The sequence below is a fragment of the Humulus lupulus genome, chromosome 4, assembly GCF_963169125.1.
Source record: "Humulus lupulus chromosome 4, drHumLupu1.1, whole genome shotgun sequence".
NCBI classification, from domain to species: Eukaryota; Viridiplantae; Streptophyta; class Magnoliopsida; order Rosales; family Cannabaceae; genus Humulus; species Humulus lupulus.
In genome coordinates this window covers 71,322,698-71,330,647 of record NC_084796.1, presented here as the reverse complement: position 1 = coordinate 71,330,647, position 7,950 = coordinate 71,322,698, and the positions used below count along the sequence as shown (strand labels likewise).

Below are 7,950 nucleotides of genomic sequence, written 5' to 3'. Positions count from 1 at the left end.
TCAAAGACCACTACTCCTCCTCCCTCTCCTTAACCTAAAGCTTCCACCAAGTAGGTGGGAGATCCCTCTGTAAACGAGATGCTGACCAACGCCTCCAACTCCACAATAGACAAGCTGCAAAAAGTGGTCAAACATTGACTCGGCAAAGAGGCCTTTGCCTCTCATCCATTGTTGAAAACTAGCCAGGTCATTGGTTGTGGTTTCAATGAAATGCTCGACGTAAGTCTTTTTTTTCTTACTCTATTGTATTTATGGTTAATATTTTTTTTTCTTTCACTAACATCGTTCTTATGTTGCTCGCAAGCCATCCTAACCATAAATAACGGGTGGCGCCATGTTGAAGAGGACAACACCGAATTTGTTGAGGAGAAAAAAGCAACAGAGGACCAAATCAAGGTCCTCAATGAGGAGTTGAAAAAGACCAAGGAGGACTTGGAGATACTACTACAAAACTGGACTTTCCCGACACTCAACCACGACAGTCAACTCTATTGAATGTCGTAATTGCTTAGCATGACTCTACACTGACAGTTAAAAACTGTAGCCATAGAATCCAACGCCGACAATTAATAACTGTCACCGTTGCTTTTGATTGTCGCTATTGACCCCAACGCCGACGGTTAATTCGAGACTAATGTCGACAATTAAAAACTATTGTAGTTGATCCCAATGCCGACAGTTAATTCGAGACCAATGCCAACAGTTAATAAAAACCAAATACCGACAATTATAAAATGTCGTTGAAATTCAAATAAAAAAGTATCTAAAATTATAATTAATGAATAATATAATTTAAAAAATAAACTAAATTATGTAAATATATTTATAAAAATTATGCATTAATTAAATACTTTAAAAACTATATTTTTTTTGTTTACAAAATTTTAAATTATGTTAATTCTTTATTTATAATAATTTCTATATCAAAATTTAAATTCATTATGATATAATGAATAATATACTTAAATTTTATTTGCTTAACATATTTATGATAAAATTAATTAAAAACGAGTTATTTTATTGATTCATTAAATATTGTAAAATAATTTTAAAATTTCACTAATAATATTGGAGTTTTTATTTTTTATTTTTTAAAATCCATGTTGAAAATATTTTATAAAAAAATAAGCAATAGTTGAAAGTAAGTTATTTATATATGGGTAAATGTTTTAATAATTTTAATGAATATTATAATTTTAAAAATAAACTAAATTATGTAAATATATTTATAAAAAAATATGTATTAATTACAATATTTATAAAATATTTTACTTTATTAATTGGACAAACTTTATAATAATTTTTAAAACTCTACAAGTTTATTAGTTGTAATTTTTTATTATTATATTCTATTTTTTTAATTAATTAATTATATTTGAAATAATTAGTAAAAAAGAACATTAAAAATGCTTTATATGTGAACATTATTTAATAATTTACCCAATTTATTAATAATATATTATATTATCCATTAATAAATCTACTAGTTAATATTAATATATACTAAATGACTTTTAGTTAAAAAAAAGTTATTTAAATAATTTATTCAACTATTTAATAATATTTAATTCTAATTATTGATAGATTATTTAGAGAAATTCTTTTTATAGAATATGTTTCATATAATATATTTTTAGAGAATGTTTTTTAATAGAAACTTAAAAAAAGCGCTCCAGCTAGCCCAATTAAAACTAAAAGCCTGCTCAATAAAAAAAGAGAAATTATAGGAAATGATCCAAAATAAAGCAATCAAGAAGCTAATGTCCTCATTTTTAAAATTGTAGATAAATGACCATTTTACATTGTTGATTACCTAAATTACTATTTTTTATAATTTATTTATTTAGGACTGCATGACTTTAATATAGTGGTATATGTATATTAGTTTTGTTTAATTAGTTTTTATTTTAAAGTTATATTGATTTTTTAAGTTTTTTATAGGTTGTTGGTATATTATTTTCCAATTAGTGTATATGTTTTTTGTGGTATGGTATATAATTTTTTTTTGTGATATTTAATTTCTATTTTATTATACATAGTGGTAGTATATAATTTTGTATCATGGTATATACATTTTAATGGTAGTATATAATTTTGTTAGCATAGTATATACATTTTTGAGTAATAATTTTGATGGTATATTATTTTTCAACTCAGTATATATATTTTATGGTATGATATATCATTCAACAACAAAATCAAAATAACTTTAAAATAAAAACTAATTAAACAAAACTAATATACATATATTATAATATTAAAATATTTAGAATAAAATTGTAATTTGTTAAAGAGTATATTTAGTAATATGTGAGTCCCTTCGGGGACATCCCATAAAATTGAAACGATACAGAGAAGATTAGCATGGCCCCTGCGCAAGGATGACACGCACAAATCGAGAAATGGTCCAAATATTTTTTTATTTAAAAAAAAAATAATATGTAATATTAAATAGAAAATTAAAAACATATTACTTTTACAAATTAAAGTGAATTTGCACCGTGCCCATGAAAAAATCGCAAAGCCAACTAACTCAAACTAAAAAACTGAAGCCCTATTTTATCTACAATCTTCTCTTCCGTTCTGCCTCTCTCAATACCCTGAACTTGAGTGAAGTTTCCAATATTTTGGTCTTCAGTGAAATGGCAGGAGCAAAGCCACAACCAGCAGGGATATCGAAGTCGTTGAACAAAGCCACAAACCTTCGGTAAATGCTACGTCTGTACGTCGTCTTGCCTTCTCCATCTGTGCGCCCAACTCTCCCTTGAAAAAGAGGTAGTATTTCCTTAACTTATGACTATTAATATCGTTTCATAAAAAGAAATTCCTCTAATGAACGATTTCAAATGAGACCCTTTTTCAGATTGGCTTTTATTATTATAATTTTTTCTTTTTTTTTATGAATTTGTGTTTATTAGGTTTGGATTTCAGATTCTCTGTTTATTAATTTTGGATTGTTATATCTGTTAGCTAATTCATTGGAAAGAAATTGGATTGGGAAATGCAAGTTTTAAGAACCCATTGGTCTTGCTTTTGGGCTAAACGGATCAGACTGGAAAGGAGTTTGGTCCCTTTGGTCTTCCTTGCTAATTAATTTGAGAGATTTTCAACACATATTTTTACGAAACTTTTATTAATATTATTTTTAAAAATAAACAATAACTTTTGTACAAGAAAATAAATACCAAAGAATTTAGTGTTGTTTTTATTTTAAAAATCAAATTCTGAATTGGTATAGCCAATGACTTTGGTTAGGGTGAAAGACAAGTATTTGGCTTTGTTTGGGGCTAGTCATCGGCTATGGTGAGAAGAAAGTTCAAGCTGTTTTAATTTCGAGGAAGAAGGGGGGAGATTACTGATACTTTTCTTCATTCATCTTGGTTATTGGTTCTATGCAAATATAGCTTGACAATCAAATTAGTTTCTTAGGGTTGTAAATTTCTACTACTAAGGTATGGTACTAGCTCTAAAATGTTTGGGTATGCATAAGCATTTGTGATTTTGTTTTAAAGAAATTTTTTGATTTATATATATTACTGAATATATTTTTACTTCATGAGTTTGAGAAGTATATATTTGTATGTATATATTACTGAAATATGGGTATAATCACATCTAATTTGGGAATAAGGGCTCTTGAATTGATAGATTTCAATAAAATTGTGACCTATAGTTTAGTTTGAATAGGAATGGCTGAATATCTGGTTCTTTGTTTTTGACATCATCGTATCTTTTTTATTTATTTGATCTTCATTGGCTTATTGGGTTACGGCTAGTATGCTATCATTAGGCATGATTTAATCTCACTAGGGAAATGCTTTTATTGTTGGTTTCATTTGTATCTTTTGTTGCTGGTTGTAGCTAATATATTAATGTATAGTGGTTACTCTGGTATTTGGTAAAGAAAATATGTATATATATTAGATGGTAAACTTCACTTAATATAAAGATTAGGTTGTGAAACTTAGTTTCTCTTCAAGTTTGAAACTAGAATCATGTTTGAACCATTCTCTTTCTCCACTTCATATTATGTTGTTAGTATAACAAATAAAGACAACCAAAGGCAACTATTAGCATTCTTACTTTGTATTTATTCATGTGTGTTCTTGTGGTTTAATTATTTGAGTTGATCCAACTGAAAAATTGACAATGATAGTCATTGAAATGCCTCATTATGTTTCTTTTTCCTCTTTTACTTTAATTTAACAAATTAAACTCTTAAACAATTATATGTGAATTTATGTAAGTATATATGTGTGGTCAACAATTGTGGCCCTTTTTTGATAATCATACGACATAACAAGTTGTATGCTAGTGAAGAAATGTATGGGAATGGCTGCTCAGATCAGTAGCTAGATCAACTCGTAAGCTTTTGTCATATTGATCATGTGGCTTATTGTCTCCACACTTGGTCAGAGCCAACTAAGTTGCAAGTCTAGTAGTAACAACAACAACAACACTTCATCTCGAGATGACTTTGGCTTTCACTACAGTACTACTAGTACTAGCAAGGGATCAGGTGATACATTTATATTTATATATATATTAGTAATAGTAGGTGAAGACAGACTTAGATGCTTTAGTATGTAGACACAAATTGACAAACTCACGTGAAAAGGCTTGAAATCTTGATCATATATCACTGATTATTACTTAGAAGCTTGGTAAGTATATTTTTGCACTATATGCATATAAATTAAATTGTTATTGATCAAACTTATATTATTTTCTGCTGGTGAATGGTTTATTTAGGATTTGGCTTAGTCATTAGAATATGGAAGCCACATAAGTTTATTATATCTATTATGAAATTGTGTTGATGTAGATATTTTATGTTTTAGAATGAAAACAAACAGGAACATATATAATTATAAGTATGAATCTTGTTATTACTCTAATATTAGTTTTGCTTTCTGTTTTAGTTTTAATGTGTTATTATAAAGAAAAAATCACCCATTGCTTTTACTTGTTTACTTTAGAGTATATTTTTTATGTGTATTGGAAATTGTAGAACTAAATTGATTGAACTCAATTGTATGAAATCTATTTCACCAGTTAAAGCATGTGTTCTTTGTTATCTTTTTCTTCATTTTTTTTAGAATCAATTGGTCAATTTAATCCTTGTAACCAATTCAATATGCTTGCAGTAAAACACTTGAGATTCATTTGAATTTTGTCATTTGAATTTTTCTATAAATAGAAACCAATTAGAATTTTTTTTAAGAACTAGACTTCACACCTAAATAAATTGTTTTACAAAAATTCTAAATTGGAGAGTTTGATTTTGAAGTTGATACTTTGTTCTATTATTGGTTTTCTAGATAAAGGTGGTATCTATTAATCACAGGATTGTGCCATCAACAACAAAAGGGGTAGTTGTAATTTTGGATACTATGAATAATTGTTGCATGTAATTGAATTTTGTTAGCTCTTATTTGTGTTTTTACGAGAGAGAGAGAGAGAGAGAGGTGTTTATATGTGAATGGATTGTTGATAAAGGCAACTATTGTTAAGAAACTTATGAATTTTTTTTGCCATCGTCTTGGATTGGATATTCATTTATGCTAGTTTTATATAATTTTGATTTATTGATATTTTTTTATTTGCGGTATGATATTTCGCTAATAACTGTCAACGTAGAGAGCAATTATGTCAGCTAAAAACTGTTGGCATAGAAACAATTATGACAGTTAAAAATTGTGGGGGTAGAGAGCAATTATGACAGTTAATAATTGTTGGCATAGAGAGCAATTACGACAGTTAAAAACTGTCGGCGAGAGAGCAATTACGATAGTTGAAAACTGTCGGCGTACTTACCTCTACGCCAGTATAGGCAAATACGACAGTTAGCCAACTATCGTCGTTTCTCAATGGTGACAGTTAAAAACTGTCGGGAAAGCCCAATTTTGTAGTAGTGAGAAGGCTAGTGCTTTAAAATAAAAATACAAGGCTGCGTCCAAGGCTAACCTGGATGAGGCGGTCAAGCTTCAAGATGACCTGGTCGCGAGTCAAAAAGAGGCCAATCAGCAAGAGGACAAGGTGAAACAACTCGAGGAGATTAATGCAAGCAACTTGGAGAGGTTTCAAGGTGCAACCTTCACATACTTTTACATCTTTTGGAAGAACAATCAAGGTGCAAACTTTGATTATCTTCCTGAGCAGATAAGGGAGTCTGAGCTTGCTCAATGCGCTGCTCGATTGGAGGAGGAGAAAAATGCCGTTGCATCTCCTGAAATTTCTTTGGCTACGGGGATTGATGGACAGGAGGAGACTGGAGCAAATGTCGACCAGCAGCCCCATCAAGACCCTCCTGCTTAGTGAATTTATTTATTTCTTTTGTTTTGTAATTATAACACCCGAACAACCTGTTTGTGATGTTGAGACAATTTACTACACAAGGCAGTTTTACTTTTATGCTAGTTTTTTAATTACATCCGAGTAGTACTGCTCGTGGTGTAAAGACATCTCTTTTTTTATATTATAATTGTTACTATAGCATCTGCTTGCATGACCGAACATAACACAACACTTTATATTTTTGTGCAACATCTAAAAAATTTCAAAAATATTCCGAGTGTTGTTGCATGATTTCTCTTATTTTTCTCGTGTGTTTACATATTTTCATATGCTTTACTTGCCTTAGTATCTTATATGCCCCCAAGTGATTGAGAAGCTTAAGGTGCTCGATCACTTGCCATAGACCAATACATGTTCAAACATTATTGCTTGCGTTCTTATAAATAATTATGAAAATATAGAAAAACAACACATGCAATGAGAAAATACTAGTAAAAATATAATAATTGCCAAGAATAATTGGTTGCACGCAGTTCCCTTTATTTCTTGTTAAAAAATGGACAAATTCGTGTCGATACAAGTGAACAAACAATCTTATACTTATAAGCGACCAGTCCTTGTTCAAAAACTCGTAAAAATAAATGCTAATTAATACAAGCCTATCTTTAAAAAATGATTATTGATAATACTTGCACAGGTGTTCTCCATTCCAATAGCGACGAATAAGATCTCCGTTTAAGCGAGCATGTTTATACATTCTTGGTTGAAGAATTTCTTCGATTTGATATGGACCTTCCATGTTCGGCCCAAGGAATCCAGTAGCTTGGTTGCGAGTATTGAGGAAAACTCTTCTAAGTACCAAGTCTCCTAAAGAAAACTTTCTCTCAGATACTTAATAGTTAAAATATCGAGCGACCTTTTGTTGATGATCTGTTATTCGTAGTCGAGTCTTCTCTCTTCGTTCTTCTATAGTGTCTAATGATTCAATCAGCAACTGGTGATTAGTATTCTGGTCGTACGTTAGCCTTCGATGTGGGGGTGGATCTAACTCAACTGGTAGCATGGCCTCATACCAATATGTTAAGGAAAATGGTGTATGACTTGTTGTTGTTCGGTTTGTTGTTCTGTACGACCAAAGGACTTCGGGCAATTCTTCTGGCCAAGCTCCTCTCTCCTATTCGAGTCTTTTCTTCAAGGTGCCCTTTATCGTTTTATTCACGGCTTCAACTTGTCCATTTTCTTTCAGATGGACTTCTGAAGAGAAGCTTTTAGTTATGCCATGACATTCGCAAAAATTGCTGAATAGGTCGCTATTGAGTTGCGTCCCATTGTTTGATACTATTTTCGTTGGCAGTCCATATCGGCACACTATGTTTTTGACGAAAAAATCTTGAACTTTCTTGGTCGTGATTATTGCAAGCGATTTAGCTTCTACCGATTTGGTGAATTAGTCGATAGCTACTACTGGTTATTGCACACCCCCTTTTTCTGTTGGCAAAGATTCGATCAGGTTTAATCCCAAAACTGCAAATGGCCAAGGGCTTTGCATCTGTTTCCAATCATTTGGCTTGCTCAAGGTATCTTGGAAAATCGTTGGCACTTGTCGCATTTCTTCACAAATTTCGTTGCATCCTCATTAATTGTAGGCAAAAA

The 7,950-nt window shown here is 30.6% G+C and overlaps 1 long non-coding RNA gene and 1 other non-coding gene across 2 annotated transcripts; both read left to right on the top strand.

The window, feature by feature from the left end:
* Window positions 1-2,314: 2,314 nt before the first annotated feature.
* On the top strand, window positions 2,315-2,417 carry LOC133833341 (U6 spliceosomal RNA). The gene has a single exon (XR_009892723.1). It is a non-coding gene; the product is annotated as a U6 spliceosomal RNA (small nuclear RNA).
* An 82-nt stretch (window positions 2,418-2,499) lies between these two features.
* Window positions 2,500-6,419, top strand: LOC133830548 (uncharacterized). Its single transcript, XR_009892104.1, has 2 exons — window positions 2,500-2,775; window positions 3,256-6,419. It is a non-coding gene; the product is annotated as an uncharacterized LOC133830548 (long non-coding RNA).
* The last annotated feature ends 1,531 nt before the right edge of the window (window positions 6,420-7,950 follow it).